The sequence below is a fragment of the Nyctereutes procyonoides genome, unplaced genomic scaffold, assembly GCF_905146905.1.
Source record: "Nyctereutes procyonoides isolate TBG_1078 unplaced genomic scaffold, NYPRO_anot_genome, whole genome shotgun sequence".
NCBI classification, from domain to species: Eukaryota; Metazoa; Chordata; class Mammalia; order Carnivora; family Canidae; genus Nyctereutes; species Nyctereutes procyonoides.
This window is the reverse complement of record NW_026575129.1, coordinates 383,407-408,455: the sequence shown is the minus strand read 5'-3', so window position 1 is coordinate 408,455 and position 25,049 is coordinate 383,407. Positions and strand designations below refer to the sequence as shown.

Genomic DNA, 25,049 nt, shown 5'->3' with positions numbered 1-25,049 from the left:
ATGACCCTACTGTTTTGTCAAAGAAAGTGTTGTTTGTATTAAGTAATCAGGCCACCAAAAGTAATTCAGAAAGAAAAAAAAGAAAGAAAATCAGTGTAGCAGAACATATATGTATATATATTTTTGTACGCATAATCCCTCATTGCCCTCTAGGTCTATGGCTTCTTATTCTCCTCAGTATGATGACCCCTCTCAAACTGAAGACAGCACTAGTATTCATGAGTAAATGGAATATGTAGACTAGAGTGAAAAGCTGAATAAGAAGGAGAGCTAATGGCTACTAGTTGAGAAAAAAAAGCTTAAGGACAAGCCTCATGAGGAATTTTCTAGAAAATTCTGTGAGCTATGCAATATAAATCCCTTCATCTATCTCTCCTATGAAATAATCAGTAAAATTTACATTGCTAACTATTGCTGTAGTGAGTGGATTGCTCTCTTTATGAAAAGATGAGGACAGCTTAATATGGGATATCCAAACAATAACACTCTAGATTTTGCCCCTATCTGCTTTCCTGAAGCTGTTAAATAGACAATGATCTGATGATTCCTATGGCTAAAATTTAGGGGATGGGCTGATGGATAACAATTAAGGAGAAAAAGAGCGATTAGTTATTGGTGAGAAGAAAGAACAAAGATAAGTCTGAAAAGGTATTTTCAAGTTACACATTGGATGGAACAGTATAAACTTAATTTTTTGTTACTTTTCTTTAAAATTTCAGGGAAAGAATTGCACAATATAGTGCCATTTTGTACCCATAAGGATGTTTACGATTAAAAAGACGGAGCAAATCTTGGCATGGAACAACATGACTCTCATACATTGCTGCTGTTAGCATAAATGGTAAAACTACTTTGGAAATCAGTTTGGCAGTTTCTTATAAATTAAGCAATACCTCTATACTTTCCATCCCTCAAACGTGGTGTTTACATTCCTAGGTGATTTTTCAAGAAAAACAAAAACTTAACGTCTACAAAAAGACTTTTACAAAAACGTTCATAGAAGTTTTATGCATGGTACCCTAAAACTAGAAACAACCCAAATGTCCGTTTATAGGAGAGCACATTCTGCTTATTATGAAATGAAGCAATAAAAAAAGAGTGAAATACTAATGCACACAATAATATGGATGGATCATAATATAAAAATACTTTGTTGATGAAGGAAATGATATATAAAAGACTATATATTACATTACAATATATACATTACCTTACAATAAAGTGTAATATAATCACAAACTATGATTATATTTATATAAAGCTCAAGAATATGGTAATAGAAATCAGAAGAGTGGTTGCCTTTGGGCATGGGGACCAACGGGAAGGAAGCACAAGAAAACTTTCTGAGGTAATAGAAATATTCTATATCTTGATGGGGGATGGTGACACAGTGTGTACACAGAGATGACTTCTATACTAGACACAGTGCCTAGGACACACAAGATTTTTAGGGACCAGGAAAATAGTTTCATTTTAATTTCCTTTAAAATTAGAAATATAAAATGAATATAGCAATAATGAATGTATCTTGGATCATATTGGTTGTTCCTCCAACACAATCATAAAATATAATTTTTAACATTTTTTATAAAGAAGGGGGCACATGAATGCAAAAGTATCCAGGGTCCAGAAAATACATTTAGGAACATCCATCAAATCATACATTTAAGATGTATGGACTTCACCATATTTATATTTTACCTTAATAACAAGAATGTTTTTTAAAAAGTACATTGCTTTCAAGTTCTCTGGTAAAAGCAAATTCTTTGTGATAAAAAAGAAGACATAGTAAAACTTTCCTCAGGGGATTAAAAGAAATAGACTTACTATAAGGAAAGTGAGCATATTGTGAAGGAAGAAAATACAGTCTAAAGAAGGAAGGCAGAAGACAGAGTTATGAAAATAAAAGGAAAGTCTAGAATTTCTGCCATTGTATCAGTGGCTGGGTGGCATATCAGAAATTCCTTTTTAAGAGAGAGCACATATTTATTTTACATTTATAAATAAGTAAATAAATAAACTAAAATATTCCAGTAACTTGAACTATAAATATAAGATCTGGTCCCTACCTCAATGCACTTACAGATAGCAGTACATGTACCTGTCTTTGAAGTTCTACCTTCAAAATATGTTGACATGTGTGTGTTCTCATCTGTTGAGAACATTATTGTAGCTACTAGCAAGTTTTTTCAGTTGTGTATTCTGCTTGAGTAATACTAAGATAAAATCTAAAATATGATGGTACTTCATAAATAGAACACCAGTGGTATAGGATGCACCATAATGGCAGCATTATCCTTTGACTTGGTGTGAGTTTCACTTGCGATGTGACCCTTTGAAGCAATGAACCTCACTATATCATTAAGGAAATACCACCAACCCAGCAAGAATGGGTAAAGAATATGAATAAAGATTTTATAGGAAAGGAAATGCAAATGGTTCTTAAATATCTTAAAAGAGTCTAAATGTCACTTACAGTAAGATAAATATATATTAAAACTACTGTAAGGTACCATTTTCACCCATAACATTCTGTCTTGTGTCTGGCAAGTGAACACAGGCACTTAAGAGCTGCTGCAACTAGTGCTCCAACTAGGAGTAGAAATTGGTACAGCCTGGGACACCTGGGTGGCTCAGCGGTTGAGCACCTGCCTTCCGCCCAGGGCGTGATCCTGGAGACCTGTGATCGAGTCCCACATCCGGCTTCCTGCATGGAGCCCGCTTCTCTCTCTGCCTGTGTCTCTTCAGATCTCTCTCTGTGTCTCTCATGAATAAATAAATAAAATCTTAAAAAAAAAAGAAATTGGTACAGCCTGCATGGAAGTATTTATTAAGATGGGTGGCGCAGCGGTTTGGCGCCTGCCTTTGGCCCAGAGCGCGATCCTGGAGACCCGGGATCAAATCCCACATCGGGCTCCCGGTGCAAGGAGCCTGCTTCTCCCTCTACCCATGTCTCTGCCTCTCTCTCTCTCTGTATGACTATCGTAAGTAAATAAAATAAAAAAAAAAAGAAATGCATCCCATTTCTGGGCAAGAAGGAGTAATTGGTACTGTAATTACCTTCATACCTTAGATAACTGTAAATTCAGACCAAATGTATGAAATAATGATTTGGAAGAGATTGGCCATCAACAAGTAGCAAAGAACAGTTGTCTGGGAGAGATAGGAACTAAGCAAGGCAAACCTTCTGAGTGTCTAAGCTCAATACCTGGAGAGATTTCAGGCCAGAGAAACCCAGGCAGAGCCCAGAGGTCTCCCTGAGTTGGGGAATAGAGTTTGGAACATGAAAGGTCCAGGGCAGATAGAATTTGTGAGCAAAGTATCAGAAAGGAGGAAGTACAGAAAGAGTGGCCCAGGATTGGCAGTGGAGTCCCCTCAAGTCTAGCTAAGTATTTATCACTGCAAACGTGTGATGAAACTAAGTCAGGGAAAGAACCCTGATTATACCTCTGACTCATTCTGAGGAACATATCCTCTTGACACACGTGTACCCCAGAGCACACTGTACTATTGTGCATGTTGTTCACGTTTGAGTATCTTTAGGTCAAGCTGCTGAAATCCAGTCTGTCTTCTCCTCGTTAACTGAACACCTTGGCACTGGGGCATAGGTAAGAAGAGCTTAGAGAAAGGAGCCTTTTCATTTTTTTAAAAAAAATATTTTATTTATTTATTCAGAGACAGAGAGAGAAGCAGAGACACTGGCAGAGGTCGACACAGGTTCCATGCAGGGAGCCGGGTGTGGGATTCGATCCTGGGACTCCAGGATCACGCCCTGAGCCAAAGGCAGACGCTCAACCACTGAGCCACCCAGGTGTCCCAAAAAGGAGCCTTTTCAACATTAGCACGGAGATGCTATGAGAATGCAAGATTGCCTCAGCCTGGATGGAGCACCTTTTTCTAATTTTCACAAAGGCAAATATAATTGATGTTTCTAGTAACCACATCACATACTTCAGCCACATCTCAGCCACATTGCAGTGGACAGTTTATGACCTCAGCCTCATCTCTGTTGACAGTAGACTTATTTGAGCTTTCTTTCCTTAGGGTAAAATTAGTCCTTAAAGTGTGAGAGAAGGGGCAACCTTGATCCAATGGGGCATGGAAGGCAATGCATGAAAGTACTGGCCTTCTGTCCTTCTATGAACAATTCTGCGGTGCTCTGTACACTTCTTAGGAGGTCCTAGGAACTTCTAAAATACACCCTAGTCTACGGCCATACCACCCTGAACGCGCCTGATCTCGTCTAAAATACACCCTAATATTGACTTATTCTTCTCCCCTATCTTGCTCTCTCTGTTCCCTTACTCCTGTGTCCTGTGATTACATTTCATTAAACTAACTGCACCCAAGTCCTTGTCTCAGTGTCTCTGAAGTAGAGAATAATGCAAGGTTAACTAAGACAGCACTGATACACCAGCAGTGGCCTTGCTTTCATATGGGCAAAGTGATATACACTGTAGTATTATTCACAATAGTAAAATATGTCCATCAATAGGGGATTAGTTAAGGAAATTTGGTGCATCCATACGATGGAATACTCTCCATCTTTTAAAATTTATGAGGCCTCTCAATGTACTGTTATGAAAAGAGTTCCAAGAGATATTTGAAAAAAGAAAATGCAGAAAACTCTATAGAGTATGTATGTTGTATTTTGTGTAAAATAAGGAGAAATACAATGAATCTTCTCTAATATGTGCATAAAAAACTTTGAAAGGATACATAAACCAGTAACAGTTATTGATCATATTTTTGGGGAGATTGGGTACTAGGCAGATTGGGGCAGTGATGGAAAAAAGACAATTGCTTATATAAATACATACATACACATAAATATACAGATATAACATATACAAGTATAAAACATGTTACCATTGTAAAACACATATATATCTCTTCCCTTAACCCTACATTTTCTTTCCACACACTCTCCTTATGAGAGGGAGTTCCCATAAACAAATTTCATGAATGGGCTCCATTTCTGCACCTCAGATAATTTATTGTTCAATCCATTGCTACCCAGTCTTTGTCCCCTACTACTACCCTGAGATTGCTCTCACTTGCTTGTTAAAAAGCCCCACAGACACTTGTTAGTGCTTTTCTTATTCTATGTCCTGGGAGCGTTTGATCTTGTTAACTCAGTTTTCTTCTTCAGCCTCAATTCTTACCCCATCTACCCTCCCACATTGTAGCCCAATCCAACTATTTTCTTTCCTCTCTCACACTTCCTTGTCTTCAATATTCTGTCATTTCTACCTACAGAGTACCTCCCACCTCCTACCCCCATTATCTCCTTTTCATATGATGAGGACTAATTTATCCTTCAGGTGTCCATTTAGACGTCACCTCTACTAGGTAAGCTGCTCTTACCTAGTTAGACTGGATTAACCCCCACAGCACCCTGTGCTTCCTTTATCATAGCACCATCGCTTTTCTAATTTCCTGCTCTTCTACTAAACTCCATGTTCCTCAAGGACAGGGGCCTTGTCTGCTTTGTCTACCATTTATAATCTATTTTATAATAGGACTTAGTAGTGTCTTCCACAATCTAAGCTCTCAAAACTGCATGCTAAATGAACGAATGAGCCAAGCATGTCTCACAACAGAAGTCTAGAATTCCCCAGAGATTTTGGGAGGGCCAGATATGTGGGATAGAGTACTGAATATCCTAACAAGTGATACATATATACAGAGACCAAAAGATAATCTTAATGTCTTGAGACATGTGCTCTAATTTTGTAGTTGACAAATGTTATAGAGGACTTGGGAAAATCTACTACATGGAGCCTACAACCCTCTGACATCAACTGGTCATCATTTTATAGTCTCCGGAAGAGCAAATAGATTAGCGTCATCTATTGTTCTTAAGCAAAGCATGTCAAAGTCTATGTCACTTTCTCACTTTCTTATCTACACTGATGGCTAGGTAGTAATACTGGCAAATTCCCTGTTAAATACTCCTTTGTTGAAAGGTTATGCCTCATGTTAAAAAGAAGTAGGGAAGAGCTTGAACCTCGGTGTCCTGAATATGACCAAAAAAAAAAAAAAGGATTATGTTTGAATATCACATGGGCCCATAGTTTGTGCCTGCAGTTAAACTTTGTCATTGCATACCTCTTTGTTCTTAGTATATATGGTTGCAAGATTATGCTTACAGGAGTCCATTATATCACCACTAGCTTTAAGGTCTAATACAATTCAAAAATTGAAGAATTACATCTTCAGTCAGAGGGCAACAACAATGTGAGGAATATCTGGGTGTTGCTTGGCATTGCACTTCTTAGAAATAAGAGACTGGAACTCTATAACAGATCTCTGTCATTTGGTCATACAATTTCTATCTTATTGTGGTCAAAAGACTCAGAATATGTTTTTGCTGATACAGGAAAGGCATTTTTATTTTGGCAAGTTATAAAGAAGATTTCATAAGGAAAGCATGGAGCAACAGAGAAAAATAATAGTCATGAGTACACAGATGCTGTACTTCTAATGTAACTTAGAAGATTCTTTGACTTTGGGTTTGGGTTTGGAAGGAAAAAGCCTTATGTGATTCCCATTGATTGTCAGTTCAACATATCCTGTGACCATGAGCAGAGATACGTCTGTGAAATCCTATAAACATTTAATATACACCCATTCTGTGTGGCACTCTGTAGAGTGGCTTGGGGATGCCAAGAAACAATAACTTAGCATTACTTAATTTATAATTCAGTGAGAATATTAAGCATAGATTTGAACAAGATAAGTGCTATAATTGAAGTACCATGTGTTTACTACTAAAGGCAATATTGCCATGTTGGTTAATTCAGAGAGCATGGGCACATGCATTGGTTCTTCCGCTTTCCAACTCTCTGTCCTTGAACAACTTATTTAACTTCAGATTAACATTGTTCTAAAATGGGATAATAATAAACTGCTCCCAAATGCAGAGAGTATGAGCTTACAATAGGCTTCATATATACATGCCTTACACACTTGGAGTATCATTGGTCTTTAGTAGTTTGGTCATAATACCTAAATGGAACAGCACGCTGCACTGCAGCCTACACTTGCTACCCAGTCAAAACTGTCAGTTAAAATAAAACAAATGAAAAATGAGATGAGCTTAGTAACACAAGAGCAGAAGAATGTTCCTTGCTTCCTATCTCTGTTTCTATAGGCAATTTAAGATGAAATTAAGAAAGCTTGAGTCAATAAGTTTAAGTTTTCTGCTCTCAGCTAAAATGGGGCCTTGACTCTTAAGTCAACTTAAATCACAGAGAAGTAAAGTAAAACAACAAATACAATTGGTAATCTTTCCAGTTACTTGCTAAATAACCCTATGTAACAGTGTGATGATGTTGCCTCTGCCATAAAAAAGGCCCACCAAGCATTCTGCCTCCTTTAGGAACAGGCAGGGTAAGGGGCAGCAACTTGTAGTCTACCTTCGAAAGAATATGTTGACATGTTCAAGACCATCAGATTCCCAGGAAATTTACTGAGGTAGCAGGCCCCTATAAAGTAATGGGGTCCAAGTATCCCTTATTAAAATCAAACAATTATGCCTTTGGTCAGAAGGCAAGAATAATGTGAGGAATAGCCCAGTATTGCTTGGCATCGCACTTGATGGGAATAGGAGAGTGGAATCCTCCGACCCCATACCCCTTATTAAGACAACTAAGAACTTGCTACTTCTGATCATTAGACCAATAAATGTAATTAGTGTGGTGCGACCAGTGTAATGTTTTATAGAATCCAAGACAATCAAGATTTCTGCTAACCTGGGCAAAAAGCAGATAGTCTGTCATTTCCCCGAGGCAGGGCTGCTAATCCTGCCAGATAAAAATAAAAGTGTATTATTGTCAACTCATTAAATCTAAAACCACTGGTAAGTACATCTTTATCAATACATTTGGCCTGTCTAGAGCTAAATTTTATCCCCTTTACTCAAATATCCTTAGAACCCATTCATATGCATAGTCACCAGGTTTCTGCCAATATAAATTAGCAAAATTTTGCAATTATTTTATTTTTAATTCTTTTTAAAAGATTTTATTTATCTATTCATGAGAGACACACAGAGAGAGGCAGAGACACAGGCAGAGGGAGAAGCAGGCTCCATTCAGGGAGCCCGAGGTGGGACTCGATCCCGGGACCCCAGGATCATGCCCTGGGCTGAAGGCAGATGCTCACTGAGCCACTCAGGTGCCCCTGCAAGTATTTTAGAGTGTAGTCTGTTTCTTCCTGTGTCAAACTTTGTACTTATCTCCTTGAAGCAATCTGATTACTCTAGTTATGGGTCTTGTGGCAACACAGATCAGTGGTCAGATCTTGAAGAGATGGGCATCCCCTTACTGGGCAACTGCTTCAGGTAAAATTGTTACAGATGATTGGAGCAGGGAGGTACTAGCCTACTCAGACAAAGAAGAGCAACCTACCCGTTCTGCAAGGTGGGACTTAAGAATTAAATAATATTGGGATGCCAAATGTCCCAATTGTCTCTGCCTCTCTCTGTGTGTCTCTCATGAATAAGTAAATAAAATGTTTTTAAAAAATTAAAAAACATTACCTTCATTTTAATCCAAAAATATGTGCCCATTCCAAGTTTTGGGATCTCACTCTTTCTCAGTCAATGTCCTAACTTTTACTTGAGAGATTTTGTAGCTATAAGAAATAAAAAATTTAGGGCTACCACAGAAACTCTCTGGTTCTATGACTATGATGTGAGTTGAGTGCTTAAAGGCTTGAGTTCATTTTCCATCTGTAATTATCCCTATGCACTCAAAAAAATCCATTCATCACCATGTCCTTATAGTCATCATTACTGCTGTAACAGTATCAACCATAGTTGATAATATGTGGCCTGTGGTGTCACTGTATACACTGTAGTAGACACACTCTCAGATGATCTTCCTTGCCATGAGTCACACCATTGTATAATTCCTTACCCTATGTAGGAGTGAAACCCACCACTTGCTTCTAATTAATAGAATGTGCCAAAGGTGATGTGATGTTATCTCTATGATCAATTATATAAGACTCCATCTTAACAGACTAGAGAGACTCTCCCTCATTGGCTTTGAAGACATTAAGAGGGCCAATTAGAGTGTCGGGTGGCAAGGAGTTTTGGGTGACCTCCAGAAGCTGAGAGTGTCCCCCCCAGCTGATAGCTAGCAAAAAAAATGTGGGTTGCAGTCCTACAATCAACTTAATTTTGCTAATAACCACAAGACTTGGGAAAGGACCCACCCGTGCAATGCTCAAACTCCTTGTACACAAAAACTGTGAGGTAATAAATGTATGTTGTTTAAGTTAGATTATGGTACTGGATGTGGGATGATTCCATGACACATACTTGAAGATGCAGGAGTGGTTGTAGAGTCAGATGGTGGGCACATACTGGAAGAATTTTGAGGAGAATAAAAGGGAAGCCTAGATCACCAACTATCTGTTAATTTGTTACAAAGCAATAGAAAACTAAAGTACTATGGCTTACTGACATTCCACTTCCCATTTGTAAATAGGGAGCTCAGCAATGCATTTCAGTTCAAGGACATGACTCAATCAATCCTCAAATCCTCTTTGAGGATCCGTTTTCTAGGACCATTCCTGAGACAAATTTCTATATTTATCAGGCCCCAGTCAGGAGAAAGAAACCACACCAGTTACTTTAACAAAAATAACTCAGTATAAAGGATTGGTAACTAGGCATAAAGTTGTTAAATAAGCAACATAAAAGGCAAAACCAGAACACTTAAGTATCATAGAAACAGTCATTCCTCCTCAGACCGTGGAAGCAAAATAAAAGAATTATTTAAACATAGAAGTTTGGAGGAAGATCCCATGGAGGTGAAACTCAGACCTCTGAGGAAGGGATATTGTTTGGTTGGCAATGCTGTCTCTGAATTCAGAGAGTAATTCATTTGGAGCTAGAATCCACTTCTCTGAGGAGGAGGCATGAACTGGCCATTGCAAAAATGTGATTTGTTGAGTTCCAGACATGCATCACAAAGTAGGATATTGAAGGGTGGTTTGGAGCTGAGAGAGAATAACTTAGTAACTAGCACAGTCACATAGCTTTATGCATCAGATCTGCAAAAGTCAGGAATGAATGAAGTTATTTTAATAGTGAGTAACTTACAGGAAAGTCTCAGGCTTCAAGATCTAGACAGGGTATCCCCATTTGTCTGTCTGTTTGTTTGTTTGTTTTAGTTTATTATCAGGCACAAAATTTTCCCCTAACTGTAAGACATGATGTACACACTTATCCATAATGGAAGCAGGGGAAGGTGTCAGTGTTCCTGCCAAAATTAAAAATTATTAACATTTCACTGTTAGCCTGTGGCTAAGGATAACCTAGTGTTCTTTAGTTCTTTTCCACCTCCTTCCCCATCAAAACAAAACAAACAGACAAAAAAGGATTCTTACTTATTGGGAAAGAACACAGGTGCAGTGGGGAGAGGGAAAATAAAAGTTATTCAGAACTAGGCTTAAAAACTGTTTGGAAGTTATGTGTACAAGAAGTTCTGGGACTTTCTCAGGATACAAGAAGTTGCAGAGTGGAGGAGATTGCGACGTTAGTGTGGATTGTGTACTGGGTCCTATTAGTGTTCCTCAGCATTTGGAGGGAAGAACGGAACCTCTTATTATGTTTGGCTACCTCAGCGTGCACCTTTAAATGTGACTGTACCTGTTTGATACAGGCCAATGGATTTGCTACAGCTGCACAACTTTTTTTTTGTTCACAGGTACACTGGCTCTAAGCTTAGTTCTCACTTCAGCTGTTTATAACTTCCCTATACTTTTCCAAGGTGGATTATTATACCTCCTCCTATTCCTACTAATTCTCCTATGATTTATATAACCCTTTGGAGATGAACAGAATTGCTTTTGCAAACAATACCTTGGGTGATATAGGCAGGGCAGGTGTTATCTCCTCTGATGAAGCCAGTGCCACATTTCTGACCTCTGCCTCAGTTTGTTTCACAGGGTTGCAATCAAGGTGTCAGCCAGGAGGCAGTCATTAGCTTTATCACTAATAAATGTGGTATCGTAGTTTTCTATAGGACATATTCATCTGTCTTATTTCTCAATTATTCATAGCATGACTAAGGGATGTCTTTAATTGGGCTCCCTCAAGTCCCAAAGTAAACTTATCTTCTTTTAAGTCTCACAACTATTTTGGGAGGTGGTCAGGCATGCATTTTTCACACCTAATTTATAGATGAGGAAACTGAGACCCAAAGGAGTAAAGCCCATATTTTAATAGAACACTTTTCTCCTCAGAACCAGAGTGAGATCAGGCAGCCAGAGAAGCAAATACAGGCCTAAATAAATGCCAAAGAACTTTACTCTGGAGGAGTAAGTAAACAATCTAGGGCAGGAAGTACCCCCATTGGACAGCATGATTATTTGTGTTATGCTTTCCCCCTTTTCTTGTCTATTGCTTACTGTGCTGAATATCACACTTCAAAAAAGTCAACAAAAATACTAGAATTAGACAGATTCCTGAAGTGACCTTTGGTCCTACCAAAAACAGGCCCATTCCAGGTTTTCAGGTGCTATGCTGTGCTGCTGACTATGTCTCAAGCCAAAAATCGGGGGAAATTGAGAGGAAGCTTGGGCAAATAGTATCAGAGCTTCTTGTCAACTAGAGCTTTCAAAACAATAGGAGGGCTGAGAAGGAAATAATGACAGTATCTCATCACTCCCCCATGACTTCCGTGAGACCACCCATTTCTAGCAGGGCAGTGGGTCAAGTCATCCTTTATTCTCTTAAGCTTTTGCTTCTTGATCTGCTCAGTATTCTCTCTGACTTCAGGTGAGACATAATTGGTCTCAGAAACTGTTGGTTCTTTCTTAGGTAATTTTTTTTTTTTTGCATTTGGAGTAAAGGAGCAGTTACTTGGTCTTTAACAGTTTCAACTGCATGCTTGTTTGTGTTACGACTTTCTTTCTCTTGCTTTTTGTTGTTTTACCTAGATTAGAGAAAGTCTTGACATTTTCTCCTCCTTTTTGAGACATTTCAGTTGAATGCATAGTTTTTTTTCTCCCATGACAGTGCTTCTGCTCTGGGTTCCTGTTTCTGGGATAACCTTGATGACTCATGTTGAACAACTTGGAGGAAAATTTTGCCTCTTTCCTTTGAAGATATTGTCAACTTTAGGCACCTAGATCCCTGTATCCTCTCCATTACCCTGCACTCTAGCCATTTAAACTCCATTACTATATTATTTCAATAGTGAACTACATAATTATGTATCATAAAATTTTCTTAATGATAAAGATGATAAAAATATGATGTGTGGAATTTTTTCATAATATAAAGGAGTAAGGAAGAGAAAAAATCTAATTAGTTTAAGTGATCAATGAACACCTCAGTTACCACTTCAATGGTAGTTATTGATCAATTTTGAGCATATCATGATAATATTAATGTTAAATCATATTATTTTTTTAAATTTTTATTTATTTATGATAGTCACACACACACAGAGAGAGAGAGAGAGGGGGGCAGAGACATAGGCAGAGGGAGAAGCAGGCTCCATGCACCGGGAGCCCAACGTGGGATTCGATCCGGGGTCTCCAGGATCACGCCCTGGGCCAAAGGCAGGCGCTAAACCGCTGCGCCACCCAGGGATCCCTAAATCATATTATTAATATAACCCTAGCTTAGTGGGTTTCAGGATCTTTCAGCGCATTCTTCTCTGACAAGTATAGGTGTATATAAGAAATTCCCACTCATCCGGGTTTCTAGCCACACACACTCTGCGCCTTTTCTTTGGTTTCCATATATTCTGGGGAATATAATGTTGGGGTTTGGATATTGTTGTTAGGGGTTCAGGAACAGGGAGGTTGCCAACTTGCCGTGTTATCAGAGACCAAACAAGCCTCAAAGTGGGACTTGAGATATATGCCATAACCATGTGATGACTATTGTTCTTTTTTTATAATTATTGCTATTGAAGTATGACTGACATGCAAGAAGCTATACATTTTTAATGTATACAATTTGATGAGTATAAGATAAGTATATAGCCATAAAACCATTGCTTCAATCTATGCATTAAACATATACATTGCCTCTAAGTTTCCTTCTGTTCTCTTTATTATTATTATTATTTTACTTAATTATTTTTAATGAGGAATACAAACATTTTATCGTATGTATTCAGAATCCCACACAAATTATCTTTACAGTTTATTTTACTATATATAATCATTTGGGTTTTATATTTTCAGTTAAATTCTGAACTGAGATTACAATATTGTAAAAAAAAGATTTGTTACATTAATTCAGTACTTTTTAGCATACCAAATTGAACTACATCAAGTTCAAATTTCAGATTTATAGTGAACAGTCTTCGAATACAATACAGACATTTCTCAAAGTTACCGTCTCATTCACATGTGATATTTGCAACTCTGAGCTGTCATACATAGAAAACTGTACTATGACTATGGCAAAGTTGACATGGCAAATTGACATGCCATGAAGCTCAGAGCTGTAGAGTCAAGCCAAAGACTCAAAGTTGTACCATTTTCTAAAAGGTCGGTCATTTCTGGACCACAAAGCACAACATGTAAAGGAGGCTGAGAATAATTCCTCCTCTTTATTACGGTTTAGAAAAGTTGTATGTAGCTTGGAACTTTGCATAAAACCCTGTATTACACCTTGGTAAAGTCCAAGGGTAATTACAGATGACAATGGACTGGGGCCTTAAATTTAATTATTAGAACCCATGAAGTTCAAATGGGCATCAATCAAATAAAAAAATATTAAGCACCTACTGGTTTAGATTGAAATTTATTAGAGATTCATGATCAATTTCTTTCCACCTTGAAATCAAGGTGTAAAAACCAGCTGTTAAGTGCATCCTAAACTTCTCCTACGCAGCACAGCCAGAATTTTCTGTCCCTTGGTGTCAAAGTGAAGTCACATTTCCTTTTGGGAGAAGAAATTCCACATCTGAACATAGAGTAAGTTAGGAAAAAATGACCCCTGTTGTTTATGTTATTTGATCACTATTGTAATTCTGAGGTCTAGGATTACGAATATACTAGCAATGAACAACAATAAGAAATGGCAAACTCCTGGCAACAACTGACAGGTTAGTAACGCTAACTCCCTTCCACCAGTCACAAAATTTTAGTATGAGAGAAATTAAAATTACTAAGCTGAACAAATGGGAAATAATAAACTCAGTATAACTAAAACAAGAACTCCTAGAGTTTGAAATCATTGCAATTAAGAAATTGAGAACAGGAGGATCCCTGGGTGGCTCAGTGGTTTAGCACCTGCCTTTGGCCGAGGGCGCGATCCTGGAGTTCCGGGATGGAGTCCCACGTCGGGCTCCCAGCATGGAGCCTGCCTCTCCCTCTGCCTGTGACTCTGCCTATCTCTCTCTGTCTCTAAGTCTATCATAAATAAATAAATAAATAAATAAATAAATAAATAAATAAATAATCTTTAAAAAAAAAGATATTGAGAACAGGTGTGCTTCACCCCACCCCCTACAACTCTGAGTTTAAATAATATTCCCTGCAAAAGAGCATCAGGTTTCTGGATATAGATGTAGCCCTTCTCTAAGTTTTAGTGCACTGCAGAATTCTCTGCGATTTTATCCTCCCCCCCAAGTTTATCCAAAGTTTTTAATAGAATCTTCCATTTCAGCCAAAAGATTTGTAATTCAAAGATTTACTAAGGCATTCTATGCATCCCATCTATACAGAAACACCTGTTAATTATTACAATTGGCTTATACAGAATTAATATTTTTGGGGTTAAAATTGTTAAACATCGTGCTTACCGCACAACTCTCCATGAATCTGAACTTCAGAATGATTTACTATTTTACTTAAATTACTATTTAAATAATTGAAAAAAAAGTACTGAGCCAAACTAAACTTAAATGGGGTATAAAAGAAAACAAAAACCTTCAAAGCAGTCCATATACACATCTATTTCAAAACTACCTTTGCTTAGCTAACCCCTTTCCCAAAGTTTTAGCCTGAAAAAAAAAAACAGTAAAATCTACACAAAATTTCATTGCAATCATACAAGGGCTACATTAGGTCAAATACAACAAATACTATGATGCAATTTTACATTTATTAAACTACAGTTCAAAGCACAAATTTATACATTCTAAATACACTAAACATATCTAATGAAGTCACACTAGTCTTCCACTGACATTTGATATATCTGGGTGAAAGACATTTAACTTTACAAGACTTTTTAACATGAATCCTTAGTATAAAAACTGTACTTGTATGTAAATGATTTGGTGGGGAACCCATTTAATGGGCTTCCATCTCCATTGTCATCCATTTTGAGGCATATTTTATTTTAAATGGTTAAGGGGTAGGACAAACTGGTAATTTTAAATCTGGATACATTATCTAAATTTCCCGATTACCCCCAATGAATTAATTATAGATGGAAGCTGATTTCGTCTGGTCCCAAATAGCTATTATTAATAGATTTTGTCTCCAAGAGAATTAACAGAGTAAGATTGTTTGAATTTGTTTCACACTGGAATGTAGACCAGGCAAGCTTAACCTGCAACTTCAGATCTCAAGAAGCATTAATGCCTGTTTAAGCTTCAGAGGAAAAGCTATCTTCTTGGCTTAGCTGAATGCAAGGCACAAAGAAGTTCTTCATTATTGTGTCTGAAGTAAGTCCAGCATCTTGCATCTCATACCAATCACTAAATGACATCATGTAGTAAACAGGTGGCCTCTGAAAATCATTAAAAGCAGATGTTTCATAGAGAGAATCTGATCCCCTGTTATCAAAGATAAGCCAATCTCCCACATTCAGCTCAGGAAGAAGACAGCTTTCCACAATCTGATCAAGCTCATCACAGGATGGACCCCAAAGGCTTCCTGTAAACAGAGGCTCATCTTCCTTGTATTTCTTATGAACCTCTGGAACGGTATTTAAGTCCTCAGTTTACTTGCAAAAGAACCTTAAACACCATATATGAAGGCTGGTGCATCACTTCTGCTTTTTTCTACTCCAGAGGAAAATTTATCATTTTCAACAACTTCCTTTTTTAAAACAGATTTTATTTATTTATTCATGAGAGACAGAGAGAGAGGCAGAGACAGAGGCAGAAGGAGAAGCAGGCTCCATGCAGGGAATGCAGGGAGCCTGATGTGGGACTCGATCCCAGGACTCCAAGATCACGCCCTGGGCTGAAGGCAGGTGCTAAACCACTGAGCCACCCAGGGATCCCTTCAACAACTTTCTTTGCAATGATATTAATTGCAAGTGTAAACTCAGAAGACACATAGTAGCTTCCAGGTTCTGAGATTATCTTAATGCCAGATCCTTCAGGAAAGTAGACATCCAACAAAGGGGTGATAACATGATTAACCTCTTCCAACTGAAATTCAGTTCCTGTGAAGCCTCTGTCAATATCTAACATGTTCCTTGTGAAGCCAAATTCTCCAGCCATGTCAAATACACATTCAGCATCAGATAGAGCGTGTACAGATACTTGAGATTCTTTGCAAGCACTTGAAGCATGAAATTTAACCCCAATTATTTGGACATCAAGTTCCTTAGCACATTCCAAGAGATGCCTACAGTTCTTCAGGGTAGTGCCAAACTTTAACTTACCCTCTTTGCCTCCAATATTGTCTTCTGCTGCAATACGTAGTAAGATGTTGGCATTAGGGTGATTACATGCAATTTTCTTCAATGCGACTTCATTGTCACATGTCATGAGAATCACTCCAATTTTCAATGCATACTTTATTTGAGACACTTGCTTGCAAGGACTTATGTAAATGATGTTTTCTGGAGATACAATCAAGTCTTGCACTAAAGTCATTTCAGTTTTACTGGAACAAGCATATCCAGTTTTTTTTTAAGATACAGAATATTTTTATTTTTTTATTATAAATTTATTTTTTATTGGTGTTCAATTTGCCAACATATAGAATAACACCCAATGCTCATCCCATCATGTGCCCCCCTCAGTGCCCATCACGCAGTCACCCCCACCGCCCGTCCACCTCCTCTTCCACCACTCCTAGTTCGTTTCCCAGAGTTAGGAGTCTCTCATGTTCTGTCTCCCTCCCTGATATTACCCACTCATTCTTTCTCCTTTCCCCTTTATTCCTTTTCACTATTTTTTATATTCCCCAAATGAATGAGACCATATAATGTTTGTCCTTCTCCGATTGACTTATTTCACTCAGCATAATACCCTCCAGTTCCATCCACGTCGAAGCAAATGGTGGGTATTTGTCGTTTCTAATGGCTAATATCCCACTGTATACACAGACCACAGCTTCTTTATCCATCATCTGTCGATGGGCACCGAGGCTCCTTCCACAGTTTGGCTGTTGTGGACATTGCTGCTATAAACATCGGGGTGCAGGTGTCCCAGGGTTTCACTGCATCCTGCATATCGTTGGGGTAAATATCCAGCAGTGCAATTGCTGGGTCGTAGGGCAGGTCTATTTTTAACTCTTTGAGGAACCTCCACACAGTTTTCTGGAGTGGCTGCACCAGTTCACATTCCCACCAACAGTGCAAGAGGGTTCCCCTCCCTCCATATCCTCTCCAACAGTAGTGGTTTCCTGCCTTGTTAATTTTCCCCATTCTCACTGGTGTGAGGTGGGATCTAATTGTGGTTTTGATTTGTATTTCCCTGATGGCCAGTGATGCAGAGCATTTTCTCATGTGCATGTTGGCCATGTCTATGTCTTCCTCTGTGAGATTTCTCTTCATGTCTTTTGCCCATTTCATGATTGGATTGTTTGTTTCTTTGGTGTTGAGTTTAATAAGTTCTTTATAGATCTTGGAAAGTAGCCCTTTATCTGACACATCATTTGCAAATATCTTCTCCCATTCTGTAGGTTGTCTTTGAGTTTTGTTGACTGTAGCATATCCAGTTCTAAGAGCTGCCAAAATCCCAAGTACAGCTGGAGAGGAGTTGCACTTTACTGTGTAGAATGGTTTTATGTGAGCCATTATGTTTTGCCACTGACCACTGACTGACTGTTTCTTCATAATCTTTCCAAGATCTCCCACAAAAAAATGCAGTTTTCCCTGTCAGTGTATGTTCATACACATAGTTATAAAGGATGAGAAGAGGCAGAGAAGGTGGGCAAAAAGGAAACACTGCAGCTGAGCAAAAAGCCAGAGAGTGTGGGAATTAATTGATTTTTTTTATCGTAACATAAGATCTACCCTCTTAGCAAATTTTAATGAAGACTGTTCTGAAGCAAGGCATGCCAAGATTGCCCTTGTAAATAAAACCACATATCTATACTCATGGAGCATCCTACCTCATTTTGCTGCTTTTCCTTATTAGGCTTAAGGAAATTTTCTCCTTTTATTTTTTGTTTCCCTCAGGTTCTATCTTTTAAACTGTTGACTCTCTCTAAGTAGTCCCTGAAACCTAGAACCCTCATCATCAGTAACTGAAAAATGAATCTCTTTCCTTGAGAACTGGGAAAGTAAGTGTGGCTAGTGGCATAATCTTCAAATCTCTGCAGGATGTGAAGCATTAATATTTGAATTTCATTTTTCTTGTGCATAAAGGGGGAAATATAAAAATTGCATTCTCATATTTAAAACAGTCTAAATCTTATACTGATGAGAGAAAACCTGTCTAACGGCCTGAATATAAGGGAAGCCATTTTGGATTTCTTTCTAAGTCAGCTGACTGTACATAAACTTTGTTTAAACCAAAAGCCTGGTCTATGGCCTGCCAAGCTTTGTAAATGAGTAGTCTAAAGGAAAACCATCTTGTTCTTAAGGTATTGTTTAATGCTTCTACTCTTTGAGTTCCTTGATGTTAAAACTTGTGATTCCTACCTATATGTTAATCTATAATTTTTTAGCTTTTATGAGATGTAAAAAAGTATATACTTCTCAAAAATTGTTCATTCTCTGGAACACTTTCTTCCCTGTTAAGACCATGTTTCCTGGGGAGTTATTCTAACTTGAGCTCAAATAAAACTCTCTTTCTTTCTTTTAGAGATTCTAAAAGGCTTGTTCAGTTTGTATCGACAATATTGTAGGAGAGGAAACAAACTTTTTTCCCTCTCTTCTAGGTTCTTTAACTGAGGCTCTGCAAATTAGACTGATAGAAGATTATCAAGAGAAAAACAGAATTTCACGGACATTGTGGGAGAACTCAGTGATGAGTAACTCAAAGGGCTGGTTAGACCTTTGAGTTTATGTAGCATCTTAACAAAAGAACAGTAAGTTGTTAGAGAAATGACAAAAGAAAAAAATTGAGTTTCTAGGATGGCAAATTGTGGGAAGGTAAATATTGAGGGAGCCAATGGAAGAGAAGAACAAATTAGTAAAATTTATTATGTAGATAGCTGTGCAGACTCTGGGCTGATAAGGGTCTAAAGTTGTCTCTGATTATTAACTTGTGTCCTTCTTGGTAAAGAGGAGTGACAATGTGACATAATAAAAAAATATATAGTTTGGTCTTTGACCACCATTCTTGGCCCACAGCTCCCCAAATCCTTGTAATTTCCTAAGTTACTAGAGCAATAGAAACATCATTTGTCATAATATTTGGTCTTTTGTCCTCAAATAGCTCCAGAGTGATTAAGGTGAAAGTGTATTTTGTTATTCATAATAAGGCTCATCAACTACACCTGAGCTTATGTTAATCAGGTGACTTTTGGAAAGTCCCTAGATACCAATAGGATGGTGACTAATTGCCCACAGGAATCAACCTTGTGACTAGAGGGTTGGAACATTTAGCCCCATCTCTTGACCTAAAGAGAGTAGAGAGGGGCTGGAGGTTCAATCAATTACAAACAGTCAATGATTCACTCAATGATGCCTGTGTAATTAAACCTCCATAAAGATCCTAAATGATGAGGTTCAGAGAGCTTCCAGGGTTGCTAAATACATGGAGGTGCTAGAAGGGTGGCTCCCTTGGACAGTGCATGAAAGTTGAGCCCCTTCCCACGTACCTTGCCCTATGACTCTCTTCCACTTGGTTAATCCTGAGTTCCAATCTTTTATAATAAAGCAGTACTCTAGCAAGTAAACTGTTTTCCTGAGTTCTGTGAGCCATACTAGTGAAAGATTTAAACTGAGGAGGGGTTTGTGAGAACCTTCAATTTGTAGCCTGTTGGTCAGAAGTACAGGTAACAACCTGGACTTGTGACTGACGTTTGAAGAATGTGTTGCAGGACTAAGCCCTTAACCTATGGGATCTGAAGCTACCTGCAGGTAATTTCAGAATTGAGTTAAATTGTAGGACACCCAGCTGGTGTCTGAGAATTTCTTGGTGAGAAAGCCTCCTACACATCTGGTGTCAGAGTGTTCTGAAATTAGAGTGTAAAAATAAAAAAGACACATAAGAGTTTTAGAAGAAGGGGAGGGGACACCTTTATAAATTTATGTCCTGCTTTTAGGTAAATGAGGGAGAACAGAGAGCTTTTCTTGTATTTACTTCTCATTTGCCTTCAGCTCAAAAGAATCTTTATGCCAATGTGGAATATTTGGGGGTGGCCTGTCTTTCTACCCTTTTAGTACCTTGCTACATGATATTTCAAGGTTCATCAGAACCTATGGATTATATTAATTCAGAGCTCTTTTCAGTTGTGATATACCCAAGTCTCAGTATCATAAATGTTTTTTAAAAGTGTATTCCAGCTTTTAGATTAACAGTTTTATAGAAGAGAATGTTTTTCATTGTTAGATGAATCCAAACATTACCTTGTGTTTGACTGAAGCTTGCTAGGCCCTCGAATTTTAAGATAGTTTTACTAATTATATACTAATATTCATTGTTCGAGGAAAGCTATGCCTTCTCACTTAACACAATTTGGTTTCAGATCAGTTTAAACTTATTGGAAAAGTTGCACTCCACTTACAGAAACTTAAAGCATGATTCATATTCACAACATCTGAATTCTAGGTTTTCAAGTGTTGACTTAATTATGGTGCCTAAATGAGGTTATCTCTCCATCTGTTGAGGGCCCCCAAATGTGGGGCAACGATGGGGTGGAAGCCAGTGGTGCAGGCAGTGAGAGTTCACCTGAGGCAGAACAAAGGAGATAGAATTTTATTGAATACAGGCAGGAGCTGTGGTGAGCAGGACAGCAGAGGAGAGGCAGTGAGTGGGGGCCTTTTAAAGGGGGGGGGAAGATGAGGAGATATGGTGACATATGGAATCTTCCCTTTTTTGGGAACTGTGTCTAGTTGTAAGTAACCCGTTGGTCAGTTAGGGCCTATGGATATTTTGGAGTGGATCACCTGATGGGCCTGACTGTATTCAGCCAGATGGTCACCTTGGCCCTTCTGCCTTGCACTGCACAAGCCTGTTTGCCTCAAAGCAGACTCTACATTAATTTCCACCAAATAGTGCTGCAGTATATCAAGACCTGTGATTTCATTGAACTGCTAGCAATTAAGCAGTGGGAAATACCTGAGTCGGAAATTTCTTTTTGATTAATCCACCTGTCTGATTTGGTTTAATTAGCTGCATTTCCTTAAACACCACAGTGAAATACAATATTGATCCACTGATTTGGTTTCTTAAAGCCCTTCTACTTCAAAAGGTCTTGAATTTAGGAGAATATAGACTGTGGAGTTGGGCCTGGGAGCACACCTAGTCTCCTTCCAATCTCCCTTTCCCCCACTATCTCTGTGACTTGGGGCAAGTTGCTTGATTTTTTTGAGCTCCTTTCTTCATCTGTAAAATCAGATTATCTACCTTGCGGTAGGTTGAATTGTATGTATAGTAATTGGCATGTTCTCACTCGATAAATTGAGATGGATATAACTGTATCTTAGAAGATTTCAAAAAAATATCTTCTGGAGTTTCTAAAATCTAGCCATCTGACAGCTTGCAGACAAACTATACCTATATTCTTGGCTGCAACTTCTTCAGAACATGCCATGCAGTGGTAGCCCTGGAATGGGAGCATAAGCTATTTATCCTGCAGGTTCAAGTAAGTCTTAGTGTGGTAGAGCAGAGGGCCATGAGAACTGCAGAAGTTCCTGGGAAAAAAACTCATCCTCAACCTAAGGAGTTAGGACACCAGAGCTTTGTCTGGAAGTATAAGGGCCTCTTGGGAAGAGGTAGTTCCAGAATCAGTAGAATATGCACTGACCTTACCTTTTTCCAAGGATTTGAAGAAAAGTAGAGAAGGAAAAAAAGAATCAGTGCCACTGTAACCTCAGTGTTACTCTGGAATGTCTGAAATATAAATAGGGGAAGTGTTGAAGACAGAAGACATGCCACCTGTAGTTGAGGGATTCGTACAACCAATACGTGGGGCATAAGAAGGCCTCAGAAACCTGGAGTGGAACCACACAGTTGCAGGCAATGTCATGTAATGGCCTAGAATCCTTCAGTCAGTAGCACAGGCAGATAAATAGAATAGCGAGGCATCCCAGATGACTCCCTGTATAATTTTTGAAAGGGATTTGGACTGATGCAGGAGTGTCATTCACCCAGTTTACCGGGGACTGCTGAGCAGAGGGCTTCTACTTGAAATTATTTTAGTGTTGCTCTTATCTGGTGTGACTTGGATAAGGTGGGTTTCATCATCAGCTGGAACCAGGTAAAAATACAAATACAGATAATCCTGTCAGAGCCAATTCCTTTATGATGCAATAATTTGACTCTCAAATGTTACAAACTGTACAAATGAGTGGTGCAATGGCAGCTTGGACACCTGACTTCACTGTGACCTGAATAAATGTTGAAATTTAAAACCCATATATTGCTTATTCTCTTCCACAGCTTCTCTATTTAGTTTAGTTTCCTACAAAATCATAGGGGATGCTTACTAAAAATACAAGTTAACGAACCCTTCTCTTGGGTGATTAGGCCTTACTAGTTGACATATGAAAACAAATTCTACATTTTAAGCACTTTACTAAAAACTAACGTGTGTGTCATTAAGTGAGGTAGGTCATACAAGCTGCACTGATACAAGGTACCAGGAACCCAATGAAAGGACTCCAGAAAAACACCATCATCCACCTTCACCCTCCGCTCAAAGACTTAAAATTACATTCAGTCAATGTGATGTCTTAACATGGGAAGAGGAGGAAGAGACCATGTCTCTTTCCCCTCTTTGTCCCAGGGTATAATGGCTCATCGTTCTCTGCATCTTTTCTTGACTGACGTATCAAAAAGCTACTTGGCATCTCTGCATTGGTTCATTAAATCTATTTAGTCCAGACTTAGGACACTTGATTATCACAGGACCTCTCCCTGAGGCGGCCAAATAGAGGGGTATATGTTTTCATGTCTCCCAGTAGATCTAAGCCAGAACAAGTAGAAATCCAATCTCCATTGTAATCAGGACCTATTGCTTAAAACAAAGAGGCTCCTAATATGTTCATCTTGAACAAGATTCAGTTTAAATCTGTAGTATCCCAAACTAGGTTTAGGAGGCCGGAAAATAACACCCCTTCACTTCTTCCAATCTGCACCCTCACTGCTTTCTATCTGCACAAGTCACCTGCCATAAAAATATCCTTATCCTGTATCTGATAGTGCCTTCTTCTCTCGTGGATGTGTGGGCCTATTTGGGTCATATCTAAGCTTTCAGGGTTTAAAGCTTCTCAAACTGTAGTGTGCCAACACCATGCTTGGAGAAAGTTGTGTGATATGCACATTCCTGAGCCTCCCCACCAGATATTGATTTCCTAGGCATAGGAAGGGGCCTTTTTATAAAGTACCCCAGGTGATTTGGATTTACAGTATCAATGGATCTCACTTAGAGAAATACAGGCCTGAATGTTCATAGGTAAGTCTAAGTAGAAACATTACATGAGAGATTTAGGAACATAATTCAGAGGGCAGAGTAAGAAAGATTAGAATTCCAAAGATTTTGGAAAGCAACTACAATATGGTTTTCAAACTTTTTATTTGGAACCAACTGTAAGAGACAAAAAATACACTTTTCCCATCATCATAATGTATACATAAAAAAACATGCATTGCGTTCTTTTTTTTTTCATGCATTGCGTTCTTATGAGATACACACTGCATCTCCATTCTTTCCTATTCTATTTTCAGCAATTGCCCCCAGTATGGAATTTTGTTTTGAAAGACAGATTTGTCTGGTTGTTTTTACAACTTCACATGGCCTGGCTGTTTGAGTCGTTTCTGGAATTTACCAAGGACTCTTATACTCACCTCTTGTTGCATTGGACAACACCTTCACCATTTCAGTGGATGTTCTGAAAGCCCTTCATGCTTTCCAGTGAGTATCCATTGGCTGTTGGTGGCTCTCCTGTTCTCCGGTCTGTAAGACATTCCGTTTTCCCTTGGCTTTCTCCTGTACAGATCTTGCTACCACACGGCTCTTGCAACTGTGGCTGTTTATCTCCATTCATTTGTGTTTTCAGGTCTGTGGAGACACTTTGCCATTTGGTTGACTGGTAAATGTTATCTATGAGTTTTGGGGTTTGGCATCTAGTTTCCGTTTCTATGTGGGAATTTGAAGGATTAAAAGAATTAATTTGGATTAAGAAACTGTGCTACTACCCCTGCCACTTCATCTTGTGTGTCTTTAAGTAATGTATTTTGATTAGTTTTGGCTTTTACTTCGGAAATTATATAAGTAGGAATGAATGTTCTTACCGTACCTTACTTTTTATCCACACTTTATATTTTTGAAATTTACCTTATAACTGTATTCATTCATTTTTGTTACTATAGTTATTTTATGAATATCTCACTATTTATCCACTCTTCTGGTAATAACATTTCTCACTTTTTGCTAATTATGGATGAGGCTTTGGTGTATCTTCTATACTTGTCTCCTAATACACATTTGTAAGATTTTCCAAGAGAACATACCTAGATAGATATAAACTGATGTTACTTTTCTTGAATGACAGATGAAGTTGAACATCTTTTCATGTGTTACCCACTGGCCAGTTTCCTCTTGTGTGAAATGATGGTTCATGGCCTTTGCACTTTTCTATGAGAATGCTTGATTTTTTTTCTTATTGCTATAGAAGAGTTCTTTATATAGTCTGGATATTATAACATATTATAATATTATAACATATGTAATGTATGTATTATCACATAATATTATATTAT

At 38.3% G+C, this 25,049-nt stretch overlaps 1 pseudogene; it reads right to left on the bottom strand.

Moving 5' to 3' along the window:
* Positions 1–15,577: 15,577 nt before the first annotated feature.
* Positions 15,578–24,165, bottom strand: LOC129521020 (antizyme inhibitor 1-like; annotated as a pseudogene).
* Positions 24,166–25,049: the final 884 nt, after the last annotated feature.